At 41.5% G+C, this 17,856-nt stretch overlaps 1 protein-coding gene across 2 annotated transcripts in view; it reads left to right on the top strand.

Moving 5' to 3' along the window:
* SLC25A20 (solute carrier family 25 member 20) overlaps positions 1–841 on the top strand; it is a 30,793-nt gene extending 29,952 nt beyond the window's left edge. Inside the window, exons 10-11 of one of the 2 annotated variants that reach the window (XR_014025033.1) lie at positions 495–633; positions 731–841. The gene's annotated coding sequence lies outside the window, so the exon portion shown is untranslated. The remainder of the gene's footprint in view (positions 1–494; positions 634–730) is intronic. The other variant, XR_014025034.1, reaches the window with a different exon arrangement.
* Positions 842–17,856: the final 17,015 nt, after the last annotated feature.

Below are 17,856 nucleotides of genomic sequence, written 5' to 3'. Positions count from 1 at the left end.
GGTGCAACTGAATTAATCTGAAATTTTATTCTTCACTCAGTTTAGAGCAGGCATGTCAAACTCTCAACGTCATGTGACGTCGCATGACATATTTTGACTTTTTCCCCATTGCCGGCAATGGGGTGGGCGCGGTTTCGGCATGACGCATCCGGCCCATGGGCCGGCAGTTTGACATGCCTGAATTACAGCATAACTGTAACTCTCATGTAAATCAGCTAATAATTCACATTATTAATCCATTTAATTTACATGCTCAAGTGTAACTATAGGTGCCTGGCGGAAGGGAGGACAAGAACTATAAAAATGCTTATACTTCCATACTGTTAGTTTAAAATTTTTATTAAAGTCTTATACATATGCACATTAGAACAGTCTTTAATATTTACTCCAAATGAACACATACAGGTACATTGCTAAGCAAACAGTATCAGATGGTCTTGTCAAACATTAAACAGAAATTACAGTTTCTTGATTCATGCCTTTTTTTCTCCTAGATTTATTGAAACAAATCTCTTCACGTACAGCTCTGGGCAGTTGAAAAATATATGTAAAAGAAAGTTGGAAAAATTCTATAATTCTATTTTATGCCTAACAGCAGAAATATAGTTTTCCTAAATTAAAAACTTCTGACAGGTGAAAACAATTTTTATCTTGCGAGATACAGAATAAGGTAAAAATATAGTAATGTTCAGGCTGGTTTTTAATCTTAATCTAATCTAATGTTTTCTAGGGAAAAAAATGAAGTAAACCTGCATCTAACTAATTTCTGCCTATCATGCAGTTGTCAAAAGATGTTGAATCCTGCTGAGGTGAATGATATATATTCATAATGTTTTCCTACAAAAGAGCAGACTTACTTGTCTAGTCTGATGAACTGAATTAAAGTACAATGATGTCTAGTAGGGTTATGATGCTTTGGCCACATGGGAATATGTAAATGTGGTGATAACCACAGTTGACAGTTTATTCCTTTTTCTGGAATTAAACAACAACTATGTGATCTACGGTAGGAAAACAAGTGGCTGCTTTAAGAAGCTGTAGATGTGTGCCACATTTGTATCCCTGCTGTTTCTGCTTTCACATCCAAAGCAACGCTACTAAATTAATAAGATGGTCTGATAAGAGATTGAAGAACACCATTTCACAATGGTGCTGGAATAATAATAATAATAATAATAATAATAATAATAATAATAATAATAATAATAATAATAATAATAATAATAATAATAAGAAGAAGAAGAAGAAGAAGAAGAAGAAGAAGAAGAAGAAGAAGAAGAAGAAGAAGAAGAAGAAGAAGAAGAAGAAGAAGAAGAAGAAGAAGAAGAAGAAGAAGAAGAAGAAGAAGAAGAAGAAGTTGGAAGGGACCTTGGAGGTCATCTAGTCCAACCCCCTGCTCAGGCAGGAAACCCTATACCATTTCAGGCAAATGGCTGTCCAGTCTCTTCTTAAAAACCTCCAGTGTTGGAGCATTCACCACCTCTGGAGGCAGGTTGTTCCACTGGTTAGTTGTTCTAACTGTCAGGAAGTTTCTCCTTAGTTGTAGGTTGCTTCTCTCCTTGACTAGTTTCCATCCATTGCTTCTTGTCCTGCTTTCAGGTGCTTTGGAGAATAGCTTGACTCCCTCTTCTTTATGGCAGCCCCTGAGATATTGGAACACTGCTATCATGTCCTCCCTCGTCCTTCTCTTCATTAAACTAGACATACCCAATTCCAGCAACCGTTCCCTATATGTTGCTGTTCCATTCCACATGTCATTTATATGCTCTTAATTGTAAGACTGACTTAGGAAAACCAGCAAAATAGCCTTAAGCAAGATTCATAAAATCATTCCTTAATGGCTGACGTCTTGATGAGCAAACTGATTTGAGGCACAGTTGCTGAAAAAGAAAAGCAGTTGTTTGAATGTGGAGTAAAGAAGACCTGAAAAGTAACTTAGTGTGGCCCCCTAGCCATTAATGCAGTTAATTAGAAAGTTATTTGCACCATCTGGCTTCCACCAGGTGCGTTCTTGTATGTAACATTCAGCTTATTTCATCCCAGGACACTTAAGAGTGGTATCAACACTGTGAATGCAACTAGATCAATAAAATATGAAATGGTTGTCAAAAGCCTGCTATTTCCACATATTGTAGTATTCACCATATCTGGGCAAGGGAAATTCTAGCCAAGGATGATAGTTCCGAACCTTGCAAAGGATCCAGTTTCAAAAAGTTGTTGTCCATCAAATGCTACTTAATCATGACGAGGATTAGTATCTCTTGTTGTGAGCTAGATCCAGCCATATCTTCTCATTCCTAGAGCACTCCTTGATGGAAGGACCAAATCTATCTTTACTGTTTAAAGAAGAAAGACAAAATTTGGTATGATGTGCATGCTCACCCTGTTGTCTCCATAGCAACCAAAAAATCCACAAAGAAGCTGAGAGTCATTGCTTAGCAACATGAGGCTGTTGACTCTTATTTGCTACTTCAGTTATTAAATAAGAATCTGCTGGGATCTTTCGACTCCACACTGGAATGTAGGATATAAAACAGTGAAGTCTAAGAAGATTGCATATGGTGGAGGAGAAGTTTGCATTGTTGGTATGTCATGATTGAAAATTCTACCATATTTAAAAACTGTCCCATCAGTTGTCGGTATTGTTGTTTTAATCAGTGTTGAATATATCAGCTACAATGGTTTTATTTTTTTTTTAGAAAAGGGGGTCAACTATTTTCCAAAGCACCAAAGGCAAGACAAGAGGCATTGGATGGAAACTAACCAAGGAGAGAAGCAACCTAGAACTAAGGAGAAATTTCCAGACAATGAGAACAATCAATGGAACAGTTGGCTTTCAGAGGTTTTGGGTGCTCCATCACTAGAGGTTTTTAAGAAGAAATTGGACAGCCATTTGTCTGAAATAGTATAGGGTCTTCCAGGGCTTTTTTTGTCATAGAACGCTCAGAACGGAGTTCCGGCACCTTTTTTGGATGGAACCTTGTAGGGTAGGAAAGGCGGGTTGTATGACATGTGTGAGTTCCGGCACCTTTTTCTTTTACAAAAAAAGCACTGGGGTCTTCTGCTTGAGCAAGGGGTTGAATTACAAGACCTTCAAGGTCCCTCTATTATTCCATTCTGTTGTATTGTAGTAGTTACTTATTAAGAGTGAATGTTGCTTAAGGCTCTAACCCAGACATGTCAAACTTGCGACGTCACGTGACATCGCGCAACATATCAGAGCTTTTTCGCCATTGCCAGCAATGGGGTGGGCATGGCTTCCCGATGACACGTCCAGCCTAACCATTGTTCCTGATCCTGACAAACCATTGTTCTTGATCCTGACAAACTTTTCTCTCTGGCCTATTGTGAAAACACATCAGGTTGGCTGGGACAGGACTTTTCCAATGGAGGCTAGATTTGATTGGAATATCCAATTTCCCCTTTCTCCCCTACCTTGCACCTTCAAACCAATCATAATCTCATTTTTATTCCATCAAGCTTTACTCATTTTATTGCTTACTTCCTATGTGTTTTATTAAATGTGATTAAAAGGGATTACTTACTAGGTTACATTTTTTTAAAAAAAATGGAACAATGAAAAAATTAGAGAACAAAATGCACTTAAAAGAGAGCGCTGCTCAATCTTTTTGAAAGGGAAATGTAAACCAAGGTAAAATAGAAAGTACAAAATGGATGAAGCTTTCTATCTATACAGTAATACTTACATAAATTGAAGAAAACTTGTTATTCCTACAATATGAATTGCTGTGTTTTGTGGGCTATTGTCTCCCCTGTTGTAATTTACTAGGCTGTCTGTCACAAAATAGAAATGTTGACCGATCTCTTTCTGTTCAGGAAAAAGCGAAGCATCTAATTAATCATAAAAATCTCATAGTGAAAGCCTTGTTCACTAAACAGAATGAGTGTTCTGAAATGCTTTTTAGGAAATGGCAGGGAATTTAAATCTTGTGTGCAAGTAGTCCTCAACTTACAACAGTTCATTTAGTGACAGTGCAAAGTTACAATGGCACTGGAAAAAGTGACTTTTTCACACAACGGTGTTGCCTCCTCATGGTCACATGATCAAAATTCAGATGCTTGGCAATTGATTCATATTTATGACAGTTGCAGTGTCCCAGGATCTTATGATCACCTTTTGCAACCTTCTGACAAGCAAAGTCAATGGGGAAGCCAGATTCACTTAATAATTACTAACTTAACAACTGCAGTGATTCACTTAACTGTGGGAGAAAGGTTGTAAAATGGGGCAAAACTTACTTAACAAATGTTTCAGTTAACAACAGAAATTTTGGGCTAAATTGCGATCATAATTCAAGGGCTACCTGTATTAAGAGACCTTCTATAGAATGACAGGGCATAGTGAACACATACTGAACACATCCATTCCTAGTTTATTTTTGCTGAGTTGAGTTCCTTGCTTATGCTGTCAGAAAGTTCATGAAAATTCTGCTAGACAGAAAATTAAACATAGATAGGTCAACGGTGTGAATTTAAGTCAACTTCGTTTGACTTAATTTGGTGGGAAAAAAGGTTACTCCTGAAGCAAGGGTGTTCAAGATCCCTAGAGAATTCATCTTGTCTAAATTCTGTCAATTGAGCTAGAAGGACTAACTCAGGGGTCTTCAAACTTGGCCCTTTTATGACTTGTGGACTTCAGCTCCCAGAATTCCTCAGCCAGCATGCCTGGCTGAGGAATTCTGGGAGCTGAAGTCCACAAGTCATAAAAGGACCAAGTTTGAAGACAGACCCCTGGACTAACTGATTTGGCAATAATCTTGGAACAGATCATGCCTGTGCAGATTGTCTGTATCTGTGAATCCTGGAATATCCCCTGTTTTTTAGAAGAACTGAAAGGAAACTCTGCAAATGATGCCTGAAGAAATGCTTACGAAGGAAGACAAAGAGACAAATTCAGTCTAACCCTCCTTTCGGTGGGAAGTTTATTGAGAGGGTGGTTTGCTTCTCTGAAAGATTATTTGGACCATTTTCAGTCTGATTTCAGGCTGGGTTACAGCATTGCTCACGCTTGCGGATAATTTCTGGAGGGTTTTGGATGAGGATGGGCACCCATTTTTTGCCTTCCTGGGTCTCTTGCTGGTGTTCCATAACATTCATCATGGTTTCCTTCTGAAATGGCTTTAGGGGGTGAGGAGGAGATGGAGGGATAATGGTTCTGCTCCTTCTGGTGCCAGTTAGCATTGATGGAAATGAGAGATCTCACCCAAGGCCCCAGTGTTTGGCACTCTTCTCTGCTCCTATTTAACATATACATGAAGCTGCTGGGTGAGGTCATCCTTCAGGGTGAGGAAGTGTCTAGACAGGCCAGGTCCTTTTAGAAGGCCACCCATGATGTTTTTTCTATTTCAGGAGATGAAAGAGGTAGTTAAACTTCAGAAACACTTTTACCCCTGATTGGATGATGGCCCAATCAATCAGGGTAGGTAGACAATTTGCCTGAAATGTCTTTATGGCTGTTTCCTACTCAAATTGCCTCTTCTCTCTCTGATGACTTTCAGGATTAGTTGACTGTATTGAAATATTGCCACAGGATTATTATTTTTTCATTAAATAAACCCTGAAATTCTGAAAATGAGAGTTTCATCATAAATACGTATATTATTTTTCTATTGGAGCATAATAGGACAGGGCAATAGACATAACATTAAAGATGCTGTGGATTTAAAACATACGTTACTCATCAAAAAAAACCCAACCCCACAACTTTGGGGGTTACTTGATTTGTTTCCAGACTCTATTCAGAGGGCTTATTTAAGTCTCTGTAATTCTCAAGATCCAGAAGAAAATAACAACCTGTAGGGAGGATTAAACTGACATGGTTGGACAATCATACCAAGTATCTGATGAAAGAAGCAATGAATGGTGTCTTCCTGGGCTCCGTTCCAAGACTTGGGCTTAACATATGATTATCAAATTTGTGAGGAACACAAGAAATATCCTACAGAGGATAACAGGCACTTTAGAGGTCAGGATCAAATTCAGGAGGAACTTGCTAAACTGAAACTTGCCAAAACGAGTTTCAACAAAGATAACAGAATAACAAAGCTGGAAGGGACCTTGGAGGTCTTCTAGTCCAACTCAAGCAGGAGACCCTTCTAGCTCAAGCAGGAGACCCTCTACCATTTCAGACATGTGGCTGTCAAATCTCTTCTTAAAAAAACCTCCTGTGATGGAGGCAAGGCCCTACAGTTAACAGGAAAAAGAAATGGGCCTTTGTTGAGGAGGCCCTGAGGGTCGTGGTGCATCACAAGTTGAAATGAGCCAATTGTATACAGGTAGTCCTCAACTTACAACCATTTGTTTAGTGACCATTGAAACTTAACAATGGACACTGAAAAAAGTGACTTATGACCAATCCTCACACTTACAAGCGTCACAGCATCCCCACGCTCACATGATTAAAATTTGGGCACTTGGCAAAGGGCATGTGTTTACAATGACTGTAGTGCCCTGGACCCCTGTAATCAGCCTTAGCAACTTCCCATCCAGCTTCTTACAAGCAAAATCCAAGGGAAAAGTGTTTCCCTCAGTACCTGCCATGATTTGCTTAACAAGCATGGCAAAAGGTTGTAAAATCAGGCGTGACTCCCTTAACAACCACCTTGCTTAGCAACAGAAATTCTGGTCCCAATTGTTGGTTGTAAGTCGAGGACTATCTGTAATGCAGCCACCCTCCAAAACTTTAGCTGCCTTAACAGAAGAATTATGTCAAGAGAAGACGATTCCTCTCAACCATCTGGCCAGTCTATACCTAGAATTTGCAGAAGAGATATTTAATTTAATAATAGTAATAATAAGGTTGGAAGGGACCTTGGAGGTCATCTAGTCCAACCCCCTGCTCAGGCAGGAAACCCTATACCATTTCGGACAAACGGCTGTCCAGTCTCTTCTTAAAAACTTCCAGTGTTGGAGCATTCACCACTTCTGGAGGCAGGTTGTTCCACTGGTTAATTGTTCTAACTGTCAGGAAGTTTCTCCTTAGTTCTAGGTTGCTTCTCTCCTTGATTAGTTTCCACCCGTTGCTTCTTATCCTGCCTTCAAGCGTTTTGGAAAATAGCTTGACTCCCTCTTCTTTGTGGCAGCCCCTGAGATATTGGAAGACTGCTATCATGTCCCCCCTCATCCTTCTCTTCATTAAACTAGACATACCCAATTCCAGCAACCGTTCCTTATATGTTTTAGCCTCAAGTCCCCTAATCATCTTTGTTGCTCTTCTCTGTACCCTTTCTAGAGTGTCAACATCTTTTTTACATCGTGGTGACCAAAACTGGATGCAATATTCCAAGTGTGGCCTTACCAAGGCATTGTAAAGTGGAATTAATACTTCACGTGATCTTAATTCTATCGCTCTGTTAATGCAGCCTAGCACTGTGTTGGCTTTTTTGGCAGCTGCAGCACACTGCTGGCTCATATTTAAGTGATTGTCCACTAGGACTCCAAGATCCCTCTCACAGTTACTACTGTGGAGCAAGGTACCCCCTATACTATACCTGTACATTTGGTTTTTCTTGCCTAAATGTAGAACCTTACTTTTTTCACCATTGAATTTCATTTTGTTAAATAGCGCCCAGTGTTCAAGTCTGTCCAGATCCTCCTGTATCTTAAGCCTGTCTTCTGAAGTATTGGCTATTCCTGCCAGCTTGGTGTCGTTTGCAAATTTGATGAGTTCCCCATCTATCCCCTCATCCAAATCATTGATGAAGATGTTGAAGAGAACAGAGCCCTGAGGCACCCCATTACACACTTCCCTCCATGTAGATGCGGTTCCATTGAGGACCATATGCTGAGTATGGCCGATCAGCTACGAATCCATCTGATGGTGATGCTGTCTAACCCACATTTTTCTATCTTATCAAGTAGTAGGTTGTGATCTACTTTATCAAATGCCTTACTGAAATCCAAGTAAATTATATCTACAGCATTCCTCTGGTCCACTAATTTTGTCACTTGGTCAAAGAATGCAATAAGATTTGTCTGGCATGAACTGTTTTTGAAAAACCCATGTTGGCTTTTAGTAATGAATTTGTTTGCCTCTAGGTGCTCGCTGATTCGTTGTTTGAGTATCTTTTCCAGAATCTTCTCAGGTATTGAGGTCAGGCTGATAGGTCTGTAATTTCCTGGATCCATTTTTTTCCCTTTTTTGAAGATAGGAACTACATCAGCTCTTTTCCAGTCCTCTGGTAGTTCCCCAAGATAACAAGAGGCTGAGAAATAAATACTTAAAAAGAACAATTAAAGGCAATAAGTAGGTACACTTAGATTGCAGGGAACCACGATTATTTTCTTCAGATGTCGGAAGGCCTGTCATGTTGAAGACAGAGCAGAATTGTCCTAGTTTGATAGGAAACAGTAGATTTAAACTACATGGGAATAAATTTCAGCTGGATATCAGGAACCAATAGGAGACAGGATGTCAGGAACCAATAAGTAATTTAACAAAAGTTCTACGGACATCTGTTGAGGATGCAGTGGTAGCAATTCCTGCACTGAGCACGAGCTTGGATTAAATAATTTCTCCATATATTCTAGGATATGCTTCTTATAGATTTCATTTATATTACTTCCTCTTCCTGTTCTGCTAAATTGTGTTTTAAGAATCCCAACGTGTAGGAACCCTGGGTATTTCACATTGAGGGGTCCTTGATGCTGTCTGAGCTTGGTTGTTTTCTTGCAGACGTTCCATTACCTGAACTAAATGACATAATCACTGATTATGTTATTTAGTTTGGGTAATGAAATGTCTGCAAGAAAGCATCAAAAAAGCTCAGAGAGTGCCCAGGATCTCTCATTTCAACCCTGAGCTACAAATATTCTGTCAATTCTACAAGGAACCTGGCTGCAGCCATCTTGCTCGTTCTAGATTGCCACCTGAATGGGAAGGGATGTGGTATCTTTGCTAGTCTAAATAATTCTATGTCCGATGGGAACCAAGGTCATTCTATTGGTTATGTTAGAGCAGGGGTGTCAAACTCGCCACGTCACGTGTTGTGACATATTGCAACTTTTTTTCCATTGCCAGCAATGGGGTGGGAGCAGTTTCATCATGACGCGTCCAGCCCGCGGGCCGGCAGTTTGACACCCCTGTGATAGAGGACTGAGTGCATTGTTAGAAAGCCCACCAAACTATTCTATTTGGGAACGTAGATGATTTCATAGCATTGGGGTGGGAGTTTTATTTTATTTATTATATTTTTATACCGCCCTTCTCCCGAAGGACTCAGGGCGGTGTACAGGGCAATAAATATAAAAACGAAATACAAAAGTTAAAAAACAATTAAATATTATGCCCAGATTTAAAACAGTAATTAAATGACATATTAAAACCCCAACCCTAACCCATCAAACCAGGTCAGATTGCTCGAATAAATAAGTTTTTAGATCGCGCCGGAAGGAGCGAAGGTCGGGGGCCATCCGGAGCTCAACCGGCAAGCGGTTCCACAGGTCTGGCGCGCCCACAGAGAACGCCCTCCCCCTAGGGGCCACCAAGTTTGACTTTGTAATAGTGTAACTCTTTGGTTTCTCTTTTGACGGTGCTGATATTTTGTATCCAATAAACATGTTCTTTGAGGAAGCTTCTAGCCTCGGAGTTCTGATTTATTTGGTTCTATCTATCAGAACCATGACATATTCTTCTTTATTGGTATTTCACATTATACAAAATAGGGATTATATACTTAGCAGCACTTTTATAATACCCTAGTCTACAAGAGGTAAACCTTTTTTGGGGCCCAAATCACTCTGGGGGCTCCTGCCACTACTTTATTAAAGAAAGAGAGAGAAAAAGGAGGTGTTAGGAGCTGTATTGGCAGACCTCTTCCATTTCATCTCTTTTGGCCAGTGTACACAATAAAACAGAAAAAGCCAGCTAGCTGATGAAGGAGGAAGGAGGGATTGGACAGTGTGGAACAGAGTAGTCACACACACACACACACACACACACACACAGAGAGAGAGAGAGAGAGAGAGAGAGAGAGAGAGAGAGAGAGAGAGAGAGAGAGAGAGAGAGAGAGAGAGAGAGAGAGAGAGAGAGAGAGAGAGAGAGAGAGAGAGAGATAGGACAGCATTATGTGTTGTTTAGTATAATAACAGTGTAAATGAAAACCAATACAGTTTATTCTTAACCCAACAGAGGGAATTGTGTAGGTGGAATATTTATTTATTTTAGTTATTTTTATCCCTCCTTTATTATTTCTATGAATAACTCAAGGTGTCAAACATGCCTAATGACGCTTCCTCCTCTTTCTCTATTTTCCCCACCACAAACCTGTCAGGTGGATATGGCTGAGACAGAGGATGACTGGTTCAAAGTCACTCAGCCAGCTTTCTTGCCTAAGATGGGACTAGAACTCACAACCTCCTGGTTTCTAGTCTTGTGTCTTAACCACTAGACCAGGGGTGTCAAACTCAATTTCATTGAGGGCCACATCAGCATTGCGGTTGCCCTCAGGGGGCCGGGTGGGTATGGCCAGGGTTGGCGTGGCCTACTGGGTGGGCGTGGCTAGAGTGTGTATGGCCTACATCGTTCGCATCAAGGGTGCCTATGGGGGCCTGGGCAGGAGTGGGACAGATCTGAGGGTCTCTGGCAGAAGGAGGGTCTCTGGGCCAGGGCCAAGGCAGTGGGGGCCGTTCCCTCACTCTTTCCAGGATGGCTTTGTGGGCCACATGAAACCACTTCGCGTATCTGGCCCCCGGGCCTTGTGTTTGACATGTCTGCACTAGACCAAACTAGCTCTCAGTTAAATCTCTGATTTATTTTAAAAAGTCATGCGGAAATTGGGGGAGTCTGGCATGGGAAAGACATAACATTTGCAGTCACCTTGTGAACAAAAGGTATGCAATGCAATATATCCTTTAGTAAAGTTGACAGAAGGAAATATGAGGATCAAGGTGGGATAAATACAACATGCTTTAACAAAGTTCTTTCAGGATGGACACTAAGATGCCAACAGAGTAGTGACTATTCCATTAAAAGCCAGAGGAAGGGAAAATGCATGGATTTATTTGCACATGTCTCTGCGGTACATAATATACTTGCTTGACAAATCTGGAGATCAAAGTCCTTTATTAAATCTAAGTAGTGACCCCATCTAGGCATCGTTAAAGGAACAAAAGCTTCTTATTCTAAAGGAACATCCAAAGGTCATAACTGGTGAGTCAGTTGCAACTCTTTCTCAAAGGGAAAGCTTTGTTTACAGTCACTCAGTCATTAGTCACCACTCAATTGGACTACAGGTAGTCCTTGACTTACAACCTTTCGTTTAGTGACCATTCAAACTTACAATGGCACTGAAAAAAGTGACTAATGACTGTCTTTCATACTTACAACCGTAGCAGCATCCCCACGGTCATGTGATCAAAATTCAGACACTTGGCAATTGGTTCATATTTATGATAGTTGCAGTGTCCCAGGATCATATGATCACCTTTTGTGACCTTCTGAGAAGCAAAGTCAATGGGGAAGCCAGATTCACTTAATAACTGTGTTACTAACTTAACAACTGCAGTGATTCACTTAACAACTCTGGGAAGAAAGGTCATAAAATGGGGCAAACCTCACAACTGTCTTGCTTAGCAACAGAAATTTTGGGCTCAGTTATGGTCCTAAGTCGAGGTCGACCACCTGTATTGCAATCTCTCTATATCAGTTGCCCTTGAAGAGCATTTGGATGCTGCAATTGATCCAGAATGCAAGTGCCCGAGTAGTTATGGATACATCTCCCCCCCCCTATAGTGCAGCTACTGTTGGAGTTGGACTGGTAACCTGTTGGCTTCAGGGTGCAATTCAAGGTGCTGGTTATGAAACTTAAACCCTTTGTGGTTCCACATATTTATGGGACTGTCTTCCCCCTATCCCCTTGCTCAAGGAGTACCATTTGCAGAAATATGTTTTCTCTATTGCTGCCATCTTCCTGGAGAACAGCATTCCATGATTAGACATTCAAATAGCTCCCTTCATATTTATAATATTATGACCTAGCTATTTAGAGAGGCCCCGTGATCTGAATGATTGTGCTTTCTCTCTTGGGCTGTCAAAGTTGCTAACAAAGACTTCCTAACTTGTATTTTATTCTTGGGTCACACAGAAGCAACTTTATTGTTCAAGTTAGATCATGTTAGATTGGGTTTTCCCCCCCCAGTATGTTTAGGGTGTAAAGTGTACTTTGCATTTTGGTGTATGCATGGATGTGTGTATGTAGGTAAATATGTGAAAAACTAATATAGTTTAGGGCTGAGGTCTCCAACCTTTTGGGCACCAGGGAACGGTTCTGTGGAGAGATATTTTTCCACGGACTGGAGGGGGACTGGTTTTGTGTGCTGCCTGCATCTTGTGAATGGGGCTTTGCTTGTTTGTGTGGCATGCCATAGCCTGGTACTGGTCCATGGACCAGGAGTTGGGGACCCCTGGCTTAGGGGATTTTGGACTAAGTGCCATGGACTCTCAAGTTTCAAATCTATATTCAGCCACAAAACATAATGACTTTGGATCAGTGTTGTCCTTTCAGTACAACCAGCCTTATAGAGCTGATGTTCTAGAAGTATCATTAAAAGTATACTATTGTTGTATTTGCTGAAAAAGATGACCATCAACTTAGAATGATTTCCCCAACCACAAAATAGGAAAAGACGAACAATCTGTGTTGTGCTCATCTTCCTATCTTGTTAACTTACCCTTGCCAATTCCAGCTGAAACCAGCCTTAAACTTCTCAATACATGTGCATGTAATACACTCATGTGTGCCTATATGTATGTTTGTGCATATTCCCATCAGAAACTAGATTAAAAAAAGGAAGGGGAGGATTGGAACAAAACAGTAACAACTGTAATAACAATTGTTGCTACATCTCTGAGGAATACGTATAATAAAGACATTGTAAGGTGGTGGGAAGTTAGTTTTTTATATATCCAATATTTATTACATTTGCAATGCTATTGCACAGTTTCATCCTTCACTTCTGTAATCCCTAAGTAGGCCATAGCTGTTGTCTTCTTGCCTGAAACTACAATTGTGGGCAGAAAAGTAATTAAAGTGAATAAGGAAAATATTGGATTGCTCTTGCACAAATGTTGTAAACAAGAAAGAATTGCAGAGAGCCGGAGCAATGCAGCACTTAAGGTGCTGTATTAGGAGCAGAGAAACCAGGCCACAGAGGATTTAAACCCCCTCCTCACTCTCTTTCAATCTAACCTGCAAGGAAGGTTTATTACTTTGGGGGAAAAATGGGAGAGGGATTGTTACATATGTTGACCTGAATTTGTAGAGGCCAGGTGAAATATAAATCCAACCAATAGTCTTCCTATAAATTAAGGTAGCTAATGGGATTGCAGCATTTGTGTATGAGCTTTTCATGTTTGTGGTTTGGTTCTGTTGGTTTTGTTTTAAATTTGGGAATGTAAATAAATATACTTTATTCAGTCAAGCACCATTGTTCCTCATAAGTAAAGGTTGCAACTATAATAAACATCATAGTTTTACCCTCATTTTCCTTGTTGGGAAGATTGGTTCCTAAAGAGACCAGAAGATTTCCATTATAAAGGTCTGAGCAGGAGGCTTAAGAGTTGATGAGATTGCAGGGAACACTGGCACTGTTGTGTTCTTGACTGCACTGAGTCTATGCTGATCTTGAGGAGGAACATTTACTTTGTCTGCTCATGGAAAGAAAGATAATTATTACCCATGATTTGAAGCTGCTTTAATAATCGTGAAGGGATATAAGGTCTTGTCTTGATTGCAGGATGTACCTGAATGAGTCAGCTTTGGTCTATTCAACTAGAGATTGGTAGAAGACTGAGAATACAGTCCATAAAGCATTAGATATGGAAGATATAGATATATACATATATAGATAATGAAGTATAAGTTATAGAACAGACATGTCAAACTCGTGATGTCATGCGATGTATCTGGGACTGTTTTGCCATTGCCGGCAATGGGGTGAGCGTGGCTTCCGCATGACACGGCTGGCCCACAGGATGGCAGTTTGACACCCCTGCTATAGAAGGTAAGTCACAGATGATTGGTTACTGGAGCTTTTGCTTGCTCTCTTGTTGCCTTGTAGAAGTAGTCCTCAACTTACAACAGTTTGTTTAGTGACTGTTCAAAGTTACATGACGGAAAAAGTGACTTGTGACCATTTTTCACACTTATGACTGTTGCAGCATCCCTGTGGTCATATGATCAAAATATGGATGCTTGGCAACTCTTATTTATGACGGTTTCAGTGTTCTGGAGTCATGTGATCGCCTTTTGTGACCTTCTGACAAGCAAAGTCAATGGGGAAGCCAGATTCACTTAACAACTGCCGTGATTCACTTAACTCTGGCAAGAAAGGTTGCAAAATGGGGCAAAACTCACTTAACCAATGTTTCATTTAGCAGCAGAAATTTTGGGCTCAATTGTGGTCATGCATCAAGGACCACCTGTAGTAGCTTGCCCAAGATCTTTGGATTAGCTCACAGCTATGCACTGAAGTTCATGCCTACTTCATATCAGTCATCAAAGATGGAGAGCCTATGGCTGTCTAGATGGGAGATAGTAGCTGAATTTCAATAATAGCTGAGTCATGAAAGGTTTCAAAATTCTGACTGAAATAACATTCTGTAGTTAGAAATGGGTTTTTTAGGTACCGTATTTTCCGGCGTATAAGATGACTTTTTAACCCATGAAAATCATCTCAAAAGTTGGGGGGTCGTCTTATACGCCCAGTCGTCTTATACGCCGGAAAATAGTACATAAATCAATCGAGCGCCCCCGTTCTTGCAAAGCAACTTCAAGCCTCCTTAGTCCAGTCCCCCCTCCAACGTGACTCTCCCTTCCCACCCCCAAGAGCCTCTTAGCCCCTTCCCCTCCTCCTTGCAAACGCCAGACCCCGGGAGCTCTTGCGTCTATTCCAAAGGGTGGGTGGAAGGAAAAGCCCCTTTCGGCTCCGGCTTGGCTGCAAGTCAGCGAGCCCGGGAAGGCACACTCTCCCCTCTCACTGTGGAGGAAGCAGGGCAGCCTGGCGTCTGGCGGGAGCTGGCAGGGCAGTCCTGCGCACGCGTGCGCTCCCCAGCTCCTAAGGAGCGCTCTTTAGCAGCCGGGGAGCGTGCGCGTGCGCAGGACTGCCCTGCTGGCTCCTGCCTGACGCCGGACAGCTCCGCCGATGCTGCCTCAAGAGGGAAGAGCGTGAGGCGCCTGCCATGGCTCCCCGAGGACTCCTTAGGAGCCGGGGAGCGCGCGTGTGCACAGGACTGCCCTGCCGGCTCCCGCCAGACGCCAGCCTGCCCTGCTTCCTCCACAGTGAGAGGGGAGGCCATGCCTTCCCGGGCTCGCTGATTTTCCAGCGTATAAGACGAAAAATCTTGAAAATCATCTCAAAAGTTGGGGGGTCGTCTTATACGCCCAGTCGTCTTATACGCCGGAAAATACGGTACTATATATGGAACACCTCTCCAACCAACATTAAAATAACCAAATGATCAACCCACTAGCTTTGTTGTTGTTTTTGTTAGTTGAGAAATTGTTTCTAACCCATTGCGACCCCATGGACAATGTTCCTCCAGGCCTTTCTGTCCTCTACCATCTTCTGGCATCCATTTAAGCTCACGCCTACTGCTTCAGTGACTCCATCCAGCCACCTCATTCTCTGTCATCCCATTCATCTATTGCCCTCAATCTTTCCCAGCATTAGGCTCTTTTCCAGTGAGTCCTTCCTTCTCATTAGGTGGCCAAAGTATTTGAGTTTCACCTTCAGGATCTGGCCTTCTAAAGAGCAGTCAGGGTTGATCTCCTCTAGGACTGACCGGTTTGATCGCCTTGCAGTCCAAGGGACTCGCAGGAGTCTTCTCCAGCACCATATTTCAAAGGCCTCAATTCTTTGGCGCTCAGCCTTTCTTATGGTCCAACTTTCACAGCCATACATTGGAGCTGGGAAAACCATGGCCTTGACTATACGCACTTTTGTTGGCAGGGTGATGTCTCTGCTTTTTAGTACGCTGTCTAGATTTGCCATGGCTTTCCTCCCCAGGAGCAAGTGTCTTTTAATTTCTTGGCTGCAGTCCCCATCTGCGGTGATCTTGGAGCCCAGGAAAATAATAATAATAATAATAATAATAATAATAATAATAATAATAATAATAATAATAATAATAATAATAATAATAATAATAATAATAATTTAATTTCTATACCGCCCTTCTCCCGAAGTACTCAGGGCAGTGTATAGGGCAATACAATAAAATACAACATACAAAAATTAAAAAAAATATTAAATATTACAGCCCAATTCAATACATTAATACAATAACATTAAAATACCCCTAAACCCATCAGACCAGGCCGGCTTGTTCAAATAAATATGTTTTTAGGTCACGTCGGAAGGAGCGAAGGTCGGGAGCCATCCGGAGCTCCACCGGTAAATGGTTCCACAGGTCTGGCGTGTCCACAGAGAACGCCCTCCCCCTGGGGGCTGCCAGTCGACACTCTTTGACCGACGGCACCCTAAGGAGGCCCTCTCTGTGGGAGCGCACTGGACGAAGGGAAGTTCATGCCGGCCGCAGGTGCTCCCGTAAGTAACCCGGACCCATGCCATTTAGGGCTTTATAGGTCGTAACCAGCACCTTGAATCTTACCCGGAGGACAACCGGAAGCCAATGCAGCTCGCGGAGTAGAGGTGTTACATGGGAGTATCGGGACACCCCCACCAGTTGGAGCCTCCAAGTAGTCTTCAAGGGCAGCCCCATGTAGAGAGCGTTGCAGTAGTCCAAACGGGAGGTCACGAGTGCATGAGTGACTGTGCGCAAGGCATCCCGGTCCAGATAGGGCCGCAACTGGCGCACCAGGCGAATCTGTCACACCTCCATTTCTTCCCCATCTATTTGCCAGGAATTGAGAGGGCTGGATGCCATGATCTTGGTTTTCTTAGAGCCACTAGCATAGACAGATCAATCTGGTGGAAATAACAAGGGCACCAGACAATGGCTGTGTTTGCACAACATGCTGAATCACAGATTTTGTTTGGCTAATGCTTTCAAATAGGAAAACACTGAAGACAACCTAAAAGCAATTCTAAAACTTCCAGTTATTTCAATATCATCCCTCAAAATTGCTATCGCTTTAAAGCTGTGAATGACCGTGTAATGTGACTGTGTACACTTTGAAAATAATTGGGAAGAAACACTTCTGCATGAGTCTGAAAAATACAGGGGCTACTTTAAGGAATTACAAAAGCCTGAAAAAAAATTAGCCTGTTGTGATAAAAAGCAGAGAGGTAATATGCTTGACCATATCTAAAGCATTCCTTCTGAATCATTTCTTTGCATAGTCCTAATAAGGAGGACCCACCATTCATGAAGATTCCCCTTCAAAATCCATTCATAAATTCATTTCTAAGATATATCAAGCTGGTGTCTGCAAGATATTTTTCTGCAGTTGGCCCATTGCTCTGGAATGCTTTCATGGTAATAAATATAATTTCTTGTCTGCTTTTCACAATTAAAATGTTTGTAAATAGGAACCTAAAACACAAAATGCCAGTAATTTTATTTTTTAGGTCTGTTTTTGTAAAAGTTTAAAAACTTGATCGATCACCTTTATTTTTAAACTGCTCAAACTGAAGCAGAGGAGACTTTTCAAGGGGGGGAAGGGGATTTTTTTTAAAAAAATGTCAGTTTGAATTTACATTATTTTGTCAAATTGTGGAGATGGGTTCCTCTCCCCCTTTGTTTTATGTTTTCCTCCATGTTTGAGAGGATTAGATATTTAAATATTTAAAAGATAAGGTAATCATTGTAAACCTTTTTGTGGAGCCAGAGATCTAAATAAATTAATCAATTTTTCAGGCTACCATGGTCAACGG

This window comes from Vipera berus (assembly GCF_964194415.1).
Source record: "Vipera berus genome assembly, chromosome: 2".
Taxonomy (NCBI): Eukaryota; Metazoa; Chordata; class Lepidosauria; order Squamata; family Viperidae; genus Vipera; species Vipera berus.
This window is presented reverse-complemented; position numbering and strand designations above follow the sequence as displayed.